Raw genomic sequence first — 20,583 nt, forward strand, 5'->3', positions numbered from 1 at the left:
ACGTTGAGAGTAGAGAGAGGACAGATGAGCCAGATTCGAGTATACCATCTTCTGTGGCTCAATCATCTCCCTCAGTTCGAGAGCAGAATAGGAGTGAGTCTTCTCACAAAGAGGAGGACCCCCAGATGTATATCCCCAAACCACCATATCCCAAAGCGTTAGAATCTCCCGTGGGTAGAGGAAAGCAAAGCACGAAGGTCCAGGACATGCTTGAGATCTTCAAGCATGTGCAGATCAACCTGCCTTTGCTAGATGCCATTCAGCAAATGCCAAATTATGCCAAATTTCTGAAGGAACTATGTACCCAGAAGAGGAAATCTAGAGGAAAAGTTCCTACCAAGGTCCATCTGACTGAGCAGGTGAGTTCAGTGATTCAACATCAGACTCCACCAAAGCTCAAGGACCCTGGAGCCCCAATTATTGCATGTACCATAGGAAACATCCGGATAGAACGCGCTTTGCTCGACCTTGGAGAAAGCGTGAACATTCTGCCCAGATATTTCTATGATTCATTTAGGCTAGAAGAAATGAGATCGACTCCGATTACACTTCAGCTAGTAGATCGTTCTGTCAAGGTACCGAGAGGTGTCTTGGAAGACATGCTAGTTAAAGTAGATGAGTTCTATTTTCTAGTTGATTTCATTATCCTTGACATGGAACGAGTTGATAGCCAGCACCAAACTCTGATCATTTTGGGCAGACCATTCTTGGCGACTGCCAATGCATGTATCAATTGCAGAACCGGAGCCATGGACTTGTCATTCGGCAATAGAAAAGTCAGGTTGAACATTTTCAATGTCGCGATGGGTCCAGTGAGAGATATGGAGTGCTTCCAGGTTGATATAGCACATGATTTAGTGGAAGCACAACCAGAGTTGTACATGACAGAGGATTCCCTGGATTTGTATCATACAGGAGAGGATAGTTGTAGAGTTAGTATAGATGTGTCTGTAGTTTCGTCAGGATTCCCTCCTTGGAGAGGAAGCATTGAGCCTCTTCCACCACTTGCGGAGACCCCAGCCAAATCATTGATAGAGTCTCTTCTGAAACTTGAGCTGAAACCCTTACCGAATTCACTCAAGTATGCATATCTCAGGGTTGGTGAGACTCTGTCTGTGATTATCTCGTCACTGCTCACAGAGGAGCAGGAGCAGAGATTGCTAGACATTTTACGAGAGCACAAGGCATCGATTGGCTGGGGGGTTGCTGATTTGAAAGGGATTGATCCTTCATTCTGCATGCATCAGATTCATTGTGATGAAAAAGCCAAGTCAATGCGTGACATACAGAGAAGATTAAATCCTAACATGAAAGAGGTGGTGAAAATTGAGGTGGTCAAGTGGTTAGATGTTGGGATCATATACCCCATTTCTGATAGCCAGAGGGTCAGTCCGATTCCGGTGGTGCCGAAGAAATCTGGACTCACTGTTGTGGAGAATGAAAAGGGAGAAAGTATTTCGATGAGGACCACCACAGGGTGGCGAGTCTGTATTGATTACAGGAAACTGAATATAGCAACACGGAAGGATCATTTCCCGTTGCCATTCATTGATCAGATTTTGAAAAGACTTGCAGGATAAAGCTATTACTGTTTCTTGGACGGATATTTGGGATATATTCAAGTAGCTGTCCATCCTAACGATCAGAAGAAAACCATACTTACCTGTCCTTATGGAACTTTCGCATTCAAACGTATACCGTTCGGGCTGTGCAATGCCCCGACAACTTTTTAGAGGTGCATGTTAGCTATCTTCTCTGATATGGTGGATGATGTCATGAAAGTTTTTATGGACGATTTTTTGGTGTATGGCTCTTCATTTGATAATTGACTCTAGAAACTTACTCGAGTACTTAGTAGGTGTACGGAGACAAACCTGGTTTTGAGTTGGGAAAAGAGTCATTTTATGGTCCAAGAGGGGATTGTGTTGGGACACATTGTGTCCAAAAGAGGGATCGAGGTTGATAGTGCGAAGGTGGAATCTATTTCATGATTGACTCCACCCCCATTGTGAGGCAGGTTCGGTCATTTTTAGGGCATGCCAGATTTTATAGGCGGTTCATCAAGGATTTTAGCAAAATCTCTCGACCACTTTGCTCATTATTGGAGAAAGATCAACCCTTTGATTTTGTTGAGGATTGCATGAAGGCCTTTGAGATACTTAAAGAGGCCTTAACCACTGCACCCATTTTGAGACCTCCGAATTGGATGCTTCCATTCGAGATTATGTGTGATGCTTCTGACTATCCTATGGGGGCCATTTTAGTACAAAGGATTGACAAGAAGCCATATGTGATATACTATGCGAGTAGAACTCTGTTCGATGCTCAAATGAATTATACCACGACAGAGAAGGAACTACTCGCAATAGTATTCGCAGTGGATAAGTTTAGGTCCTATCTTCTCAGTTCGAAAGTAGTTGTCTATTCTGATCATGATGCATTGAAATACCTTCTTAGCAAGAAAGACACCAAACCAAGACTCATCCGATGAGTCCTGCTACTACAAGAGTTTGATCTCGAGATTCGAGATAAGAAGGGAAGCGAGAACGTAGTAGCAGATCATCTCTCGAGATTGATCATGGAGACCACTCAAGATCAGAGACCGATAAATTATTCTTTTCTCGATGAGCAGATCATGGCAGTTAGAACATTGCAGTTACCCTGGTTTGCAGATATTGTGAATTATCTAGTTTCGAGGCAGATCCCTGAGCATTGGAATAAGAATGAGTGAGAGCGATTCTTATCACAGATGAGGCAGTATTATTGGGATGAGCCAGAGTTATTCAAATATTGTGCAGATCAGATAATTAGAAGATGCATCTCGGAGGAGGAGTATGAGTCCATCCTCAGTTTTTGTCATTCTTTAGCCTGTGGAGGGCATTTTAGTAGTAGGAAGACAGCTGCAAAGGTTTTGCAGTCTGGATTTTTTTGGCCCACACTCCACAGGGATGCGCATGAGTTCTGTAGGAAATGTATTCGTTGTCAGCAGACTGGGAACATGTCCAAGAGAAACATGATGCTCTTGCTTTCGATTTTGATTGTTGAGATTTTTGATGTTTGGGGCATAGATTTTATGGGCCCATTTCCGCCATCATTCGAAAATTTGTATATCTTAGTGGCGGTTGATTATGTGTCCAAATGGGTCGAGGCGGTGGCAACCAGGACCAATGATCATAGAGTGGTGCTTAAGTTCATTAAGCACAATATTTTCAGTCATTTTGGTGTGTCACGCGCGATGATAAGTGATGGTGGCAAGCATTTCAGGAATGTACAGATAGCTTCTCTTCTAAGAAGGTATTTTGTCAATCATCGGTTCATCACTCCTTATCATCCGCAGACCAGTGGACTGGTCGAGGTTTCTAATAAAGAAATCAAGCGGATTTTAGAAAAGACAGTTCATCCGGACCACAAGGATTGGTCTCAGCGCTTAGATGATGCACTTTGGGCATATAGAACTGCATTTAAAACTCCCATTGGCATGTCCCTGTATCGTCTTGTTTTTGGGAAAGCGCGCCACCTCCCTGTCGAGATGGAACACAGAGCATATTGGGCAATCAAGGAGTTTAATTTCGATCTCAGCCAGGCTGGCAAAGAGCGATCATTGCAACTCACCGAGTTAGAAGAACTCATGAATGATGCATATGAGAATGCCAAGTTATATAAAGCTCGCACTAAGGCATTTCATGACAAGCACATTATCAGAAAAGTGTTTGAGCCGGATCAGAAAGTTTGGTTGTTCAATTCTCGTTTGCATCTATTCACAGGAAAATTAAGGTCAAGATGGGGATGAACCTTATATCGTGAGAGAAGTATTTCCACACAGAGCAGTGACATTGTTTGATCAACAGACTGGAGGCACATTCAAGGTGAATGGGCAAAGACTGAAGCCCTACATATCAGATGCCTTACAGGTTGGTGAGTGTGAGGTCTGGGATCTCACGAAGGAATAGAATTTGAGCAGAGGAATGTATCATATGTATATAGTAGAATTAGTTTTGTTTTTCAGTTCAACATTTGCTTTTGTTTCGTTATTTTATTTCATATGAACTTACACTTATTCTGATTCATGCAGGTTTATCTAATATTCAATGTGTGAGGATTAGTTACCAGGTGCAGGGCAAAGTTTTCAGAGCAGACCACATTAGCAGAAAGTTATGCATTCAGATATACATAGGGTGATGCAAAGTCAAGTCAATAATCAACTTCAGAGGCTTGACACATATCGGGTTGTATCTATCCTTTCTCCCGTATTTAGTTTATTGATCTTTAGTGTGCATTTGCATTGCATGTTTGCATATTTTGTATGCCACTAGAGACAGTGTCATTCAAGCATGGGGGGGGGGGGGGTTAGATGCACACTAAATGTTTTTTATGGCAGGTAGTTAAAAACTCATAAAAGTAGGCCTTTAAGAACAAGTTTATAGCATATATGATTGTTTTTTGCATAATCTAATAATTTAGAAATTTTTAAGCCCCATGTAAAAAAAAAATTCTGATCTGATCCAAAAAGAGTAGTTATTTATGAAATTGTTCAAAGAAAAGATAGTATTTGAATGTTAGAAAGTTTTGAATCACTTTAGTATAAGTATGCACAGTATGTTTTGTGGAAAAACTAAGCAATGGAAAGATGTTTTGAAATATGAGCTTAAAGGAAAAGAGCTACGTTTAGTTGTTAATGTCTTCGTGATTCCTAGTAGTGGAACTCAAACACAAGTTGAAGTGTTTGAGTCTCTTAACGAAAAGGATAACGAAGGAGATCATCTTCTTGTCTAGTTGATATCTGTGACCAATGTGGTTCGAGTAAGTAGAGTCTGAAGGGTGTTTTACACCTGGTTTCCTAAAGCCATCTGGTTTGGGAGCCACTGATTCGAAAGCTTATTACATGAACTTCATAGAAAGCCTAAGAGATAGAGACATTGCACATGATGAGAAGAAGACTGTACGTAAACTTTTAAAATAGAAGGTCTAGTGACTCGAGCAATTAAGTCTAAGGGATACTCTGTATCTGGTGCCCTAAGGTCGTCTGGCCTGGGAGTCACTGACCCAAAGCTCGTTACACGGGTCACGAAACTAAATATTTAAAATAGTCCTCAAGTGAAAAGAATGCTCAAGTGAGAGGAATTGAAAAATGGTGAAAAATTGAAAATCAAAAGAAAAAGAGTGAGCTTAATGAGAAAAAAAATCATTGCTTAGGAATAATTGTGAAATACTGTGCAGAAAATATACATGTGGATAAATAAATAATAACATGATAATACTTGACTTTCTGAGAAAATTCATAGATAATTACAGTTTTAGAAAAGTGAAAGAAAAAGGTTTTTACTATGGTGGCATAAGAATTCTAAATTTGTTATGAGAGTGTACATTACATGAAATATTTGCTTAAACTGAATTCTTAATTGCCTAATATTTCTGAAAAATCATTCTTGTATGACATTAATGTTTGTGGGTAGCATCTCTACAAACCCTCACGAGACCTTACTCGTCCACTGGGGTAACCCAGGGGTTTAAAGAGCTTGTTGCATGAGCTAAATGCAACCGTGATTCCTACAAAAGTGAGTTAGGATTTTAATTGTTTAGTGCATATGTGTTTATTTTTCAATTTCATAACATAGTTAGTTGTTTGTTAAGGGACTAGCAAACATTCAAGCATGGGGTATTTGATGATGCATGAAATGCACATCATGTTATTAATATATTCATGCATTTTTAGATGATTTTAAGGTTTAAAACCCATGATTGGATGTATTTTGGCATAATGGAGTCATAGTTTGAATTTCAGGAAAATTGGAGTTAAATTGAGTGAGATATGACAATTTCAGTGTTTGGGCACGGATTTCAAGGTGATTCGGATCAAGATCCGACCCAAATAGATCATCTTGGGCCTTGAATCAGTGTTTAGACATCATAATTCATCTCAAACATGATCCAAACCCCATTTAGAAAAGGTTTTCAGAAAACCCCCTCCAAAAGAGGTGCAGAGCAATAATTTCCAGTTTAAACCTCTTTTGGAAATTTTGGAAACTTGAAGCAAAATATAAAAATGTTGTTTCTGAAAACCCTAGCCGTCTTTTGCCTAGGGACTTGCGCCCCACCTACTGATTCTTACTCCAGCCAGCTCCTTCCCCAACCATTCCACTCAAACACCATTGTGTCATTTGGTTTTGCTTGAGATTCAAGCATTTCCTCTTGTCTTCTCTCTTCGGTTTCAAATCTGTTATTCATTGCCTTTCCTCTTTGCTGTGTGCTGATCATCTGTGCTTTATTTTGCAGGTGTAGCAGAGGTTGAAGACACCATTCTTGCGTGGAATGTCGTCTACTCCAACAAGAAAGATCGGTCCTACCTCCATCCGATCCTCTACTCCAACTGATCGCGAATCAAATCACCTTCCACCTTCGGGGTACTTCAACTATGTTGCAGCTGTAGGAACGAGCTCCATTGTGATGTTTCAGCATCATCAAAGAAGATGGGATGCATCTCCATAGGCTGATTCCGCTCTTTCCACCCCCACAGTCGTCAGATCGCCCTTGAGGTAGGTCTTCCTTTCCTCCATTCTTTTAGATAAATTCGTGTCCACCTATAGTCGTCTCCTCTAATCTCCACCCCTTTCTGATTTTTCTCGTTCTTTGACAGCAAACCACTGTCGTGTTTCAGTCTTTGTGTGTATAAATGTTGGATTTAGTCCTAAGTTAGGTGTTAGGTCTTAATTTACAAGTTGTTTTAGCCAAAAAGTGAAAATCGGCTAGATCTATTCTAGCCGATTTCACGTTTTATCATCTGCTATTTTCTGAAATTTTGTAGTAGTAAACGGTGTTAAAAGGGTTTTGCTTCCATTAGTTTGAGGTTTAAATTAGTTGCTTTCATGTTGAATGTATGGTCGAGTTGCATATGTGTCATATTGTGTCAATCGGCTAGGGTGTGTCTAGTTTAAATTTAGCGATTTTTGAGATTTCAGTTTAGATTAGTTATTTCATTTTTTAGTTGTAATTCAGTTAGCTGTGCATTTTTTACTGTGCGTTTAGTGTATAAACGGTGTTAAAAGGGTTTTCTTTCCATTAGTTTGAGGTTTAAATTAGTTGCTTTCGTGTTGAATGTATGGTCGAGTTGCATATGTGTCATATTGTGTCAATCGGCTAGGGTGTGTCTAGTTCAAATTTAGCGATTTTTGAGATTTCAGTTTAGATTAGTTATTTAATTTTTTAGTTGTAATTCAGTTAGTTGTGCATTGTTTACTGTGCGTTTAGTGGATATTAGGTTGAAGTGTGTTTGCATTTTGTTAGAAATTGGTTTCAAAAAGAAAAAGAAAAAAAAATTATCGTTTTTTTTTGTTTTGGTAAAGTCGATTTTTTTGATGTGTTAGAGTAGTTGTCTTCTTCAAAGAGAAGGTTGCCATTACAGTCCAACTTAGCTTTAGGTTCGTTTGGTAAGTTTATTAGAATTAGGTAGTTTTTTTTTAGTGTCTACATTCAATGAATTGGGTGTTAATGCCAAAGACGTTTCAGTGTTCTTGTTTAGGTAGTTTTGATTTTTGGTGTATTGTCTAAATTAGTTCTTCTGAAAATCGTGTTTTATATGTCATTCATACCCCTGGAATTAAGTAGATTAGTTAGGGTAGTGATAGTCTAATTTAATTAATTAGGTAAGGTTGAATTTTAGAAGAAGGGCAAGTGGGTAATTGTTGTTGAAAAATGATTTTGGTAAGTTGAAAAGTTCGCCCAAATTCGTGGAGGTCTATTGAAGAAATTGTAACTTTTTTTGTCCAGCAAATATAGAAGCATATCTTCTTTCAACTTTGGAAATAATTGTGAGTTTCAAATCCATTTCCAAAATCGTGTTTTGGGAAACATTTTCAAAAAGGATCTATTGCTTTTAAGGCAAAATTAGAAATCGGGTGGGTCCCTCTAGCTGGACGATTTTGCTAGCCCAAGCTTTCCAATTTCGTTACTTCTCAATTAATAACCGTTTTTCTAACTTTCTATATTGACCTAGATTAGATTTAGTATTAATCATTTTAGTAAGTGTTGAATTAGCCTTAGGTTTTAGATATTGTGATACATCAGTTAGGTAGGTCTTAATTAGTGTTTATTGATTTCCATTTATGCGTGTAATTTAGATAGCTTCATTTAATTTTCGGTTTTAAATAAAATAATCTTTAGTTCTTAGGTTTCTATTTTAACTAATTTTCTAACTTAGTCAACCTAGTGTGTCCATTGAGGTGGGACGTGGGTCTAGTCAAAGTCAAAGATATATGCCAAATCGTCCCCCTAATTAACCCTAGTCCCCTACTAAATCCCAATAGTCAATAACCTTAGTTAAGTTAATTAGTTAATCTGAAGTTAATATTCCTGTTAACACTAATGTTAATTTATTTTTGGATTTTGCTTTCATGTTTCTAGTTGGTTGTTTAATTTATATTAAGGTTAGTTATCAGAATTAGTTCATTAACATAGGTCTTTTACTTAGTTCATACATCTTACTTTACAATAGCTTAGGTGTAGTATCTATTAGATCAAATTACGAATTAGTTTGTTTAGTTCATGCATAAGTTGGCATAATTAATTTAGTTGTTTTTATTTTCTGTAGTTTAATAGTAGAATAACAGTGTGTAGGACTGGTTTTGTACCTAATTTACTGTCATAGGGTCATTAGTGGATTCGTGTAAGTGAATAGTGCATTGATTTTAAAACCTGATTTTTGCCGCATCTTGTACTTGTCATTTTATGTGCAAATTTTTAAAGTTTTCTCAAAAATTTTGTTCTATTCTCTTCATCAGGGTGTTCACTGTCAGCATACCAAAAATCAGCTCATTTTGAGTTGATTTGGTCTGATTTTTAAGCATTTTTCAAAATCAGCTTTTTCGGGTTTTTCAGTTTCCGGACATGTGATTTCCAGAATTTTCATGAATTTGAAACGCTTATATCTGGAGATTCCGAGCAAATTTTTCAAATCCGTAAAGTCTGACAGATTTTTGAATCTGTCAGAAACAGAACAGAAGAAATTTTGTGAAAATCGGACTTCATTTTCCCCTTCAAACTCTTTATTTGCAAAAAGCTGTCAGAATCCACTTTTGCACTAGTCGAGGGCAAAACAGTCATTTCATTGGTAGTTGATTTTCGGTAGTTTTCAGAGTTTTTCTGCATATTAGTTAGTACATTTGCATAAATTAACGTAGTCAGATATAGCATCATTAGTTGGTAGCCTTAGAATCGATATTTTGGGTAATTTTTAGTTTTAGTTAGAATTTAATTCAGTTATTCTTCGTAGAATTAGGTTTAGCGTAATTTTTAGACTTATTTATTGTAATTGTGTACTGACTTATTCTTTTCTTTGTTTTAGGTTGATAAGCTTACTACAGATTACAAGGTTAATCTTGTCTAGTGTGAAAAAGTGATATTTAGTGAAAGGACGAAACTGCCCTTGGAGATCTGAAGAAGAATTTAGATTTGTGTTTATATTTCATTGTAATCTTAGTTGTAATTTATTTAGACTTGTATTCATTAACTTAGATTAAGAGGTTGATATTAATAAATTGAAATTTTTAGAAGTAATTTGGATAGTTCCCGTTCCCTGTGGATTCGACCCGTACTTGCCACATTCGTGGAAAGTCGGTTTTTATTACTTTTGGTTGACGATTTTCCAAATCTTTTATTGAAAAATATTGTTTTCAAAATACCACTGCAAAAATTTCAACCAAGCCCCCTCGCTGTACTTTTTTCGCCAAGGAAGGGCAGAGCCCCCTCTCTGTCTCTCTGTTTTACGGGATGCGAGGGAGGGACTCGGCCCCCTCCCTGTTCTTTTTTTGCCAGGAGGGGCCAAGCCCTCTCCCTGTCTCTCTATCTTACGAGATGCGAGGGCGGGGCTCAACCCCCTCCCTGTTATTTTTTCGCCACGGAGGAGTTGAGCCCCCTCCATGTCTCCCTGTGTTACTGGATATGAGGGAGGGGCTCAACCCCTGTGAACACCCCAAATTTTTCAAAAATTTGTAAAAATGACCTTTTTGCCCCTTATCCCGTTTTCTGAGAAAATCAAAGCAATTTCAAAACTAAATTTCAGTCATTTTTCAGATTTTCTGAATTAAATTCCATATTGATATATTCGAATTCAATTTCGGGTCTGAATCCAGTGTTTTTTCCGTATTTCCTCAAAATCCGTCTTCACCTCCCCATTTCCTCCTTCACGACCACGTTTCACCCCTCCACCCTTCTACGTATACGATCGGATCCCCTTTTTCCCCTCTTCTACTGGTCTTTCCTCGATTAGCAAGAAGGATCGATTTTCCCCTGCAAAAGCCACAGGAAGTCGATCGACCTCCCTCCTCCCTGCAATCACAGGAAGTCGATCATCCCAGCATCACGAATAGATGATCCACTCCTTTGGTTTTGACCACCATTAATCCAAGGAAAACTCCACTCTGAAGTTCTAAGCAATCCTAAGAAGATCGCTCTCCCCTGCAATTGAAGGAAATATGTGGACAAAGTTGTCATTTGAAGTTGTAAATTTGATTTTATGAGTTGTAATAGCTAGACTTTAATGAGAATTTACATTCCTTGCTTTAGGTAGAATGAATGAGCATTGTAAATACCATGAATTATTTGTCTTCATGCATTTTTTGCCTTCATTCCTCAAAATTCTCACAATGGTGAAACACGAATGGCACATACACCATTTCGTAAGAGATAATAAATACTAAGTTGATGATCCACATCAATGGTCATAGTCAGGGTGTGGACAAAACTTAGCATTTTTATCTCTTACGAAATAACACTGGATACACACTGGATCCATTTTCAAAATTCATCATATTTTCTTAAATATTTTCTTCTTTTATCAGAATTTAACCTAAAATTAACTCAATATATATACCAATGGCCATAGTCAGGGTATATTGAGAGTTAATTTCATTTTAAATTCTATAAAAGCACTAAAAGGGTATTTTATCCTTCATTTGAAATTAGATATGACTATTATATAATACATTCAATGACCATAGTCAGGAGTGTATTATATCATTAATCCTATTTAAATTCGTTTGAAAAATGAAATATGATTTTCAAAATCCAATTTCAAATTTATTCGAATTCATTCATCATTTAGGGTAGAATTGCATCATATTTCCAAAATTCTCTTTCAAAACCCCAAGTGATTATGAATATCTCTTCTTCAAATTTCTATTTCAAATTCCAAATTTATCTCAATTTCGAAGTCCAATTTGACTTTGGAATTTCAGAATCATTTCATATTCAAACTCCAAAATTCCAAATTCGATTCGAAAATTCAAATTCAAAGTTCAATTTAACTTTGAAGTTATCTTCTGATTTCAAAATCAAGTTCATCCTCTTATTTTCAATCAAGGTTTGGATTTGAATCTCAAAAACTTAAATTTAAATATGGGTTTCTAAAACCCAGATCCATCTTTAAAGGTCCTATTTGGACTTTTCATAATCCAAATCCAAAGTTAAATCCTAATCTCAACTTGGATCCAGATTTCCAAGTATAAACTCAATTCCCCTTTGGATCTCAGATTTCAGATCCCAAATACATTCTTTAGGATCCAGAACCCAATTCTACCTTGGATCTCAGATTCAGATCCAAATTCCACTTAGGATCTAGATCCTCATTCTACCTTGGATCTCAGATTCAGATCCAAATTCCAATTCTTAGGATTCAGAATCCAATTCTACTTTGAATCTCAGACTTCAAATCCAACTCCATTCTAGGATCCAGAATCCAATTCTACTTTGGATCTCAGGCTTCAGATCCAATTTCATCTTAAGATCCAAAGCCCAACTTTACTTTGGATCTCTGACTTCAGATCCAATTCCATCTTAAGATCCAGAGCCCAACTTTACTTTGGATCTCCGACTTCAGATCCTAATTCCATCTTGGATTCCAATTCTTAAAGCCAATTCCATTTAATTCCAGATTTCAGATCAAGTTCTCATTTCAGATCCTAAATTGAAAACTCAAAACTCTATTCAGAATCCAGATCTTGGATTCGGATTTCATCTTGAAATTCCAAATCAATTCCATTTTCCAATTATATTCAGATTTCCCAATTCTATCTTTCCTTCTGATTCAATTCAACTTTCATTTCTATTCTGATTCAAAGTCCATTTATGACTTTGAAAATTCCTTTCTTCTTCTTTTTTTATCTCAAAACTTCAAAATCATTTTCCAAAATCCAGATTTATTTTCCCAAGCTCTTGATTATTCTAAAAACTTAGAACTTTAAATCTTAAGTTCTAAGTTAGAAATCATTTCTTCACTTTATCAGATTCATCTCAGAAACACTTGGGAATTCTTCAAAACATTTTTCAAAAAGAGCATACATCTTTGCATTTGCACAAGCATGATTCTCTGTGCATTTAGACTTAGAGTAGATTCCTAGATAATTTCTTAGCAAAGCAAAAGGCATTAATTCGACCCTTGGTTCGATTACCCCTGATAAAGGCGCCAGGAACGGTCGAACCTCGTACCGACGAGCGGATCCCGTCTCCCAGTTTTCTCGCAAATATTTCAAAAACGGAGGCGAGTTATTTCAAAAAAATTCAAAATTAAGGTCAAGTGAGACCTGCAAAAGAGTTCCTCTTCTCTCCTTTTCTCTTCTTTTCTCTTCTCTCTTTCTTTCCGTCTTCTATTTTCTCCCTTCAAAAAGGAGGAAAATAGGAGGTTGGAAAGGAAAAGAGAAGGAAGAGAGAGAACATTACGAGAGGAAAAATTTTGCGATGATCACAGTTTTGGCGACCGTGATGGGACTCGTCTTCGTCCGGTCGAATTTAATGCCTTTTTACTTTGCTTTGATATTATCTAAGTCTTTATTCTTCTATGTCAGCTTCATTTCCAGGCAAACCTTAGAAGCCTAGACTCTGTCCTAAGCTGACATTATTTGCATATAGGATCTAAGTATGGTTTGGTAGGACCATATTGAGGAGATTATTCCATGCTCACATTAGACTTAGGTCTTAAATACAACTCTCCTCAATTCTAGGGATTGAATGCAAAAACAATGTATGCAAGTTTATGATTCTCCTCATTTTAATCTATCTCTTTAGGACTTGCATTAAAGCCATCTGATTTCTTGCATGTTGAGCATATTTTGAAAACCTCCTTACCTATATTGTCCCGGTCTTCACGTTGTTGGGCTGTCTCACTGAACCATAGTTCGGGAGAGAGCCTCACAACTGGACCACTTATTTGGGGTTCGCGCCCCCCTACCGCGTACCTAAGGGCCATAGTCCGAGGTATATCGGTAGGTGCTCAAGGATGTTGGGAAGCCATTACCTTAGAATCGGAGGAATATTTCTATGCCACGTACTTCGAGCTTCGGCTTGAGTATATCGGCATATCTTGATTAGAATCAGATAATTTGAATCCTAGAGTTAGGATTAAGGTCCTACAGGCCATTTCAAAATATTACATTTAGAGTCAGCCTCTAGGGAGTGTTGTTTGTGCATTCTTGTTTGTATATCTATGATTGTATGATATTCCCTACATTTTTCAAAACCCTGGGTATATATTATTCAAAATTTCCTCTTTATTTTAAAAACCCAGGTGTATTTTTCTTTTCTTCTCTTAATTTCTTCTAAATCCTGTCTGCAATTCTTCAAAAATTTTGAAATCCTTTTCTATATTCTATTCCTTACTCTCATTTACAATAAAATATCTTTTGTCAGGAGATGTCCTTTTCAAAATTAATCTTTGTTCATATTTTACTTGTTTATCCTTTTTCAGAAAAAATGCGGTTGTCGCAAATTTTGGTGACAACCCGATCCCTCGTAATGGGATATTTTCATTGTCAAATTGTGATTTCTTCCTTTATTAAAATTTCCTTCCTAGATCTTTTCTAAAAACCCTCCGTTTATTCAAAACAGTGAAAAGGTCAATGTTTCATCATGGTTCAAACGAGAGCGAGAAGAAAGGCAGCTCAGCAGCACAATGACAGCGAAGTGAAAGAAATAAACTCTTCCAGACTGTCCCGAAAACATAGTTCAGAGAAAGATGATGTTGACCTAGCAATGTATAAGATCTTTCAAAAGATGATGGCAAAGATGATGTTTGAGCAAGGAGGGGCAAGTTCAAAAAAGATATCCTCTAAGAGCAAGACCAAGAGAAAGCCAGTGAAGAAGCATATCAGGATTAACAAGAAGAGGGTCCAGCAGGACAGCACATCTGAGGGCACAGAATCAGCAAAAGAGGATTCTGAGAAAGAACAATTTGTGTTCATCCCAAAACATCTGCGGCAGCCCAAGAAAGCGACAGAAGAACCTGAATCAGTCAACAAACCTAAAGATGGGGTCCCGACAGAAGATTCAGTTCGAATATTGACGAAGATGGTCAAATACCTACAGATCCGAGATAAGGGAAAGAGGGTATATACCAGACAGGACTTCTACCTTGGTTTAGATGGGGACAACAACTTGGAAGATTTCCCCCGAAAGTTTATTAAGTTCGATGGGTCCGGCAACCCAAAGGCCCATCTCGCAATGTTCTTCGCCGAATGTGCCAGGTTCAGTGAAGACAATCGGGCCCTATTCTTATGCTTTCCTCGCAGTTTGGAGGGTGTAGCAGCTAAGTGGTATGCAGAGCACATCAACCCCGTCGAGCTGCGTGATTTTGATAAAGTTGTCAACTTGTTTGTAGAGAGATTCATGTTCAATACTGAGGCACCGCCAACCCTCAATCACTTATGCAATTTGAGGCAGGATGACAACGAAAAGGCCATAGATTTTATCCGTAGGTGGAGAGATACCTGCAACAAGATGAGAACCCCTGTCTCAGAAGAACATGCCCTTCAACTCATCCTCAATAACTTCTCTCAACCCCTGAAAAGCCTCATTTTCCCATACCCTTCCAAGTCATTTATTGAGTTGACTGAGCGAGCTGAATGGCTCGAGATGGGAATAGATAACGGATTCTATGACGGTACCACCTTGGCAAGGGGCAATCAAGATGCAAAGAAGAAAACCCATTTCACTCTTTCCGCTGGTCCCTCGTCCGACAACAAGGGTAACAAGGATGATCATGTCAGCAATTCAGAAGGATCCAGAGGTCAAAAAGGAAGGTCTTCTAGCAGCAATAAGCCTTCCCAACCTAATTCTCAACAGCGAGAAAAGAATCAGGAAAAACCAAAGCGTAAGGACTGGGGTCCTGACCGCGAATTCACCCCTTTGGAGCAGACACTCGATGAGGTTCTGGAATATATGCTCACAAAGAATATGATTCGTCTGCCAAAAGCTGGCGATCCTTCAGTAGTCTTGGGCGGCTTCAAAGAACAGTTCTGCAAGTATCATCGAGCAGTGGGGCACGATACAGAGCACTGTTTCGTTCTGAAAAATATCATCCAGGATTGCATCGATAAGCACCTTCTGATAGAAGAGAAAACTGAAGAGCAGTCCGCCATCCAGACATAGCCTTTTTCGGATCATTCAAAAGGCTGATGACACTAGAGTCTTTTTCTATTGTCCTCCCTTTTTTTTACCAAACCATCATGTAAGGGCAAGTCAGCCCGAGTCTTTTGTGACCTTTTGGTCAAAAATACTTGTAAATATTTCAGTCTTTGCTGTCAATTTTGCTTATAAATGAAATGTCAATTTCCTTCCTATCTGTGAGGTTCAAATTCTTATTTCTTTTCGCAATATTGGGGCACCTTTTATTGTTTAAATTTTCATTTTCACTTCAAGGTATTCTTTTGCCACCAAATTCCTATTCTTTTTCAAAATACGGGACAATTCTGACATCATTCATGAGAGAAATGATATTACCTATGAGGGTCTTTTAAAAATCATGAAAATTTTAGTTCAAACATTTTATTACAACCTTTTTCAAAGATCAACCCTTGTGTTGATCATATTTTTTCTAACAAATTGATTTCAAATCATTGCATTTCAAAGATCAACCCTTGCGTTGATCATATTTTCTGAAAATTGATTTCGAATTATCACATTTCAAAGATCAACCCTTGTGTTGATCATATTTTCCAAAGAATTGACTTCAAATCATTACATTCAAAGATCAACCTTTGTGTTGATCATATTTTCTAAAAATTAGTTTCGAACCATTACATTCAAAACATCAACCCTTGTGTTGATGTCATTTTCCAAAAAATTGATTTCATTGCATTCAAAACATCAACCCTTGTGTTGATGTCATTTTCCAAAAAATCGATTTCATTTGCATTCAAACATCAACCCTTGTGTTGATCTCATTTTCCAAAATTGGTTTCATTACATTCAAAAATCAACCCTTGTGTTGATCTCATTTTTCAAAAATTGATTTCATTACATTCAAACATCAACTCTTGTGTTGATCATATTTTCTAAAAGAGTGATTTCGAATCATTGCATTCAAAGGTCAATCATGGTGTTGATTATGTTTTCTAAAAATTGATTTCAAATCATTGCATTTAAAAGATCAACCTTTGTGTTGATCATATTTTCTAAAAAAAAATGATTTTGAATCCTTACATTCAAATATCAACCCTCGTGTTGATCATAGTTTCTACAAGTTGATTTTTCAAATCATTGCTTCAAAAAATTAACCCTCATGATGATCTCTCGTGAATGATCCTCTTTCAAAGATTAGCTCTCGTGGTTAATCCTTCTTTCCAAAAAATGATTTTCTCATCTTCTTCTCTCGTTTTAAAGATCCCACATGCAGGCAGGATCAAAACTCTTTTTTTTCTCAACTTTTATCAACCTTTTGTTTATCCATCTTTATCAGTTTTATCAATTTTATTAATTTTTTATTCACCATTCCATTAATTCTTCTTGATTCTTATTTCAAAAATTACCCTTTCAGGTTAAGGGATAAACCTGATGCCTCCTTTTAATAAGGTATTATTTTTTTTTATTCTTCTTTTCCCCCCTTCAGGTTAAGGGATAAACCTGAAACCTCATCCTACGAGGTTTTCATTTCTTCAAAACAAGGGATAGTCTTGAATGTCTTTCCTCATCTTTTAAAGCTTCATTAATCTCTGCCAAATCTTTTTCTTTATCAAATTTTCAAGCTTCGTCAATTCTTTTATCATACCTTTTATCAATTCTTGCTAAAATTTTTGCCCCATTCAGGATAAGGGGTTAATCCTGAAAACCAAACCACATACAGCTTAACTATGATGGTCTATTTCAATCCACAAGTTGAATCTTTTTTTTTTAGGTTGAATTCTCATAGAATCAAAAGCTCGTAGGTTGAACCCCTGTCAAACCAATATGGCTCACAGGTTAAATTCCTCTTGAACCAAAATTCCTTCTCAAAACAGTCGATCTTTAGGTTGAAGTCCTACTGATTCGCAGTCCTTAGGTTGAAACCCTTTAGGACCATTTCTTTCGATCTTTAGGCTGAACCCCTACTTATCAATGAGCTTTAGGTTGAAGTCCTATTGATTCGCAGTCCTTAGGTTAAAACCCTTTAGGACCTTTCTTTCGATCTTTAGGATGAACCCCTACTGATCAGCGAACTTTAGGTTGAAGTCCTACTGATTCGCAGTCCTTAGGTTGAAATCCTTTAGGACCTTTCTTTCGATCTTTAGGCTGAACCCCTACTGATCAGCGAGCTTTAAGTTGAAGTCCTACTGATTCGCAGTCCTTAGGTTGAAATCCTTTAGGACCATTTCTTTCGATCTTTAGGCTGAACTACTATTGATCAGCGAATTTTAGGTTGAAGTCCTATTGACTCGCAGTCCTTAGGTTGAAATCCTTTAGGACCTTTTCCTTTCGATCTTTAGGCTGAACCCCTACTGATCAGTGAGCTTTAGGTTGAAGTCCTACTGATTCGCAGTCCTTAGGTTGAAATCCTTTAGGACCATTTCTTTCGATCTTTAGGCTGAACGCCTACTGATCAGCGAGTTTTAGGTTGAAGTCCTATTGACTCGCAGTCCTTAGGTTGAAATCCTTTAGGACCTTTTCCTTCCGATCTTTAGGTTGAACCCCTACTGATCAGTGAGCTTTAGGTTGAAGTCCTACTGATTCGCAGTCCTTAGGTTGAAATCCTTTAGGACCTTTCCTTTCGATCTTAAGGCTGAACCCCTACTGATCAGCGATGTCTTAGGTTGAAGTCCTACTGATTCGCAGTCCTTAGGTTGAAATCCTTTAGGACCTTTCCTTCCGATCTTAAGGCTGAACCCCTACTGATCAGCGATGCTTTAGGTTGAAATCCTACTGATTCGCAGTCCTTGGGTTGAAACCCTTTAGGACCATTTATTTCGATCTTTAGGCTGAACCCCTACTGATCAGCGAGCTTTAGGTTGAAGTCCTACTGATTCGCAGTCCTTAGGTTGAAATCCTTTAGGACCATTTCTTTCGATCTTTAGGCTGAATCCCTACTGATCAGCGAGCTTTAGGTTGAAGTCCTACTGATTCGCAGTCCTTAGGTTGAAATCCTTTAGGACATTTTCTTCTGATCTTTAGGCTGAACCCCTACTGATCAGCTATGTCTTAGGTTGAAATCCTACTGATTCGCAGTCCTTAGGTTGAAATCCTTTAGGACCATTTCTTTCGATCTTTAGGCTGAACCCCTACTGATCAGCGATGTTTTAGGTTGAAGTCCTACTGATTCGCAGTCCTTAGGTTGAAACCCTTTAGGACCATTTCTTTCGATCTTTAGGCTGAACACCTACTGATGAGTGAGCTTTAGGTTGAAGTCCTACTGATTCGCAGTCCTTAGGTTGAAATCCTTTAGGACCTTTTTCTTCCGATCTTTAGGCTGAACCCCTACTGATCAGTGAGCTTTAGGTTGAAGTCCTACTGATTCGCAGTCCTTAGGTTGAAATCCTTTAGGACCTTTCCTTTCAATCTTAAGGCTGAACCCCTACTGATCAGCGATGTCTTAGGTTGAAGTCCTACTGATTCGCAGTCCTTAGGTTGAAATCCTTTAGGACCTTTCCTTCCGATCTTTAGGCTGAACCCCTACTGATCAGCGATGCTTTAGGTTGAAATCCTACTGATTTGCAGTCCTTGGGTTGAAACCCTTTAGGACCATTTATTTCGATCTTTAGGCTGAACCCCTACTGATCAGCGAGCTTTAGGTTGAAGTCCTACTGATTCGCAGTCCTTAGGTTGAAATCCTTTAGGACCATTTCTTTCGATCTTTAGGCTGAATCTCTACTGATCAGCGAGCTTTAGGTTGAAGTCCTACTGATTCGCAGTCCTTAGGTTGAAATCCTTTAGGACATTTTCTTCCGATCTTTAGGCTGAACCCCTACTGATCAGCGATGTCTTAGGTTGAAGTCCTACTGATTCGCAGTCCTTAGGTTGAAATCCTTTAGGACCATTTCTTTCGATCTTTAGGCTGAACCCCTACTGATCAGCGAGCTTTAGGTTGAAATCCTACTGATTCGCAGTCCTTAGGTTGAAATCCTTTAGGACATTTTCTTCTGATCTTTAGGCTGAACCCCTACTGATCAGCGAGCTTTAGGTTGAAGTCCTACTGATTCGCAGTCCTTAGGTTGAAATCCTTTATAAACCTTTTCTTTCGATCTTTAGGCTGAACCCCTACTGATCAACGAGCTTTAGGTTGAAGTCCTACTGATTCGCAGTCCTTTGGTTGAAATCCTTTAGGACCATTACTTCCATCGATCTTTAAGCTGAACTCCTACTAATCCGCGATCTTTAGGTCGAACTCCTACTAATTCACAGTTCTCATTTTGAATCCCCTTTAGACCATTCATAAGTCGATCTGTAGGTTGAATTCCTACTAATCTATATCCTTCTGCGGTTCTTGGGTTGAATTCCTATTAAACCAAATTCATCCTTCAAAAAGTAAATCTGTAGGCTGAATTCCTACTAATCCATATTCTGTTACGGTTCTTAGGCTGAGTTCCCATCGAACCACATTCATTCTTCAAGAAGTAAATCTGTAGTTTGAATTCCTACTGATCCATATTTCTTTTGTTGTTCTTAGGTTGAAAGCCTATTGAACCAAATTCGTTCTTCGAAAATTCAGTCTATAGATAAATCCTTATTTGCCAAAAATTGTGTTGCAAAATTTTTAGGTTGAATTCCTATTGAATTAAACTTCATTTTTCAAAATTTCAATCTGTAGGATGAATCCCTACGGATCCCATACTCTTTACGGCTCTTAGGTTGAGTCCCTGTTAAGCCAATGTTGTGTGATAAAACCAATATTTTTCATGTTATTTTCTCCAAAATTTCAGCTAAAGGATGTATCAAAATATATATTGAGCGATTATTTCACAAAAGAATTCATGAAAACTTTGCCAATTTGCTAAAAGCAGTTGTTGATTCTAAAAATCCGACTACACAAAAGGAATTTCTTCAGATTACCTCTAGCATTTCTTTCCAAAAAGGTAAAACTTTTTGCGAAAAGAGGTAAAATTCAAATCCTTTTCCTGTTGATCAACCAAAAGGATGTAAGAAATGTCCTCGATATGATCAATGAAAGAAATCTTCAATGATATTGAAAAGACAGAAGCGAATTGATATTGATCTTGGCTATGGCGCGTGTTTAAGAATGACTTTCTGGCAATCAGGCAGTGGAGATATCTTGAGCTATAAAAAGAACCCACTCAACCCATATCTTCTCATTTCGTTTAAAAGTTGCAATCAAATATCCGTAAAAGGGATCTC

The 20,583-nt window shown here is 37.8% G+C and overlaps 1 pseudogene; it reads left to right on the top strand.

Moving 5' to 3' along the window:
• The first annotated feature begins 3,235 nt into the window (after positions 1-3,235).
• On the top strand, positions 3,236-6,371 carry LOC149821147 (uncharacterized; annotated as a pseudogene).
• The last annotated feature ends 14,212 nt before the right edge of the window (positions 6,372-20,583 follow it).

The sequence above is a fragment of the Nuphar pumila genome, chromosome 12 (genome assembly GCF_984573655.1).
Source record: "Nuphar pumila chromosome 12, dmNupPumi1.hap1.1, whole genome shotgun sequence".
In the NCBI taxonomy this organism is placed as follows: Eukaryota; Viridiplantae; Streptophyta; class Magnoliopsida; order Nymphaeales; family Nymphaeaceae; genus Nuphar; species Nuphar pumila.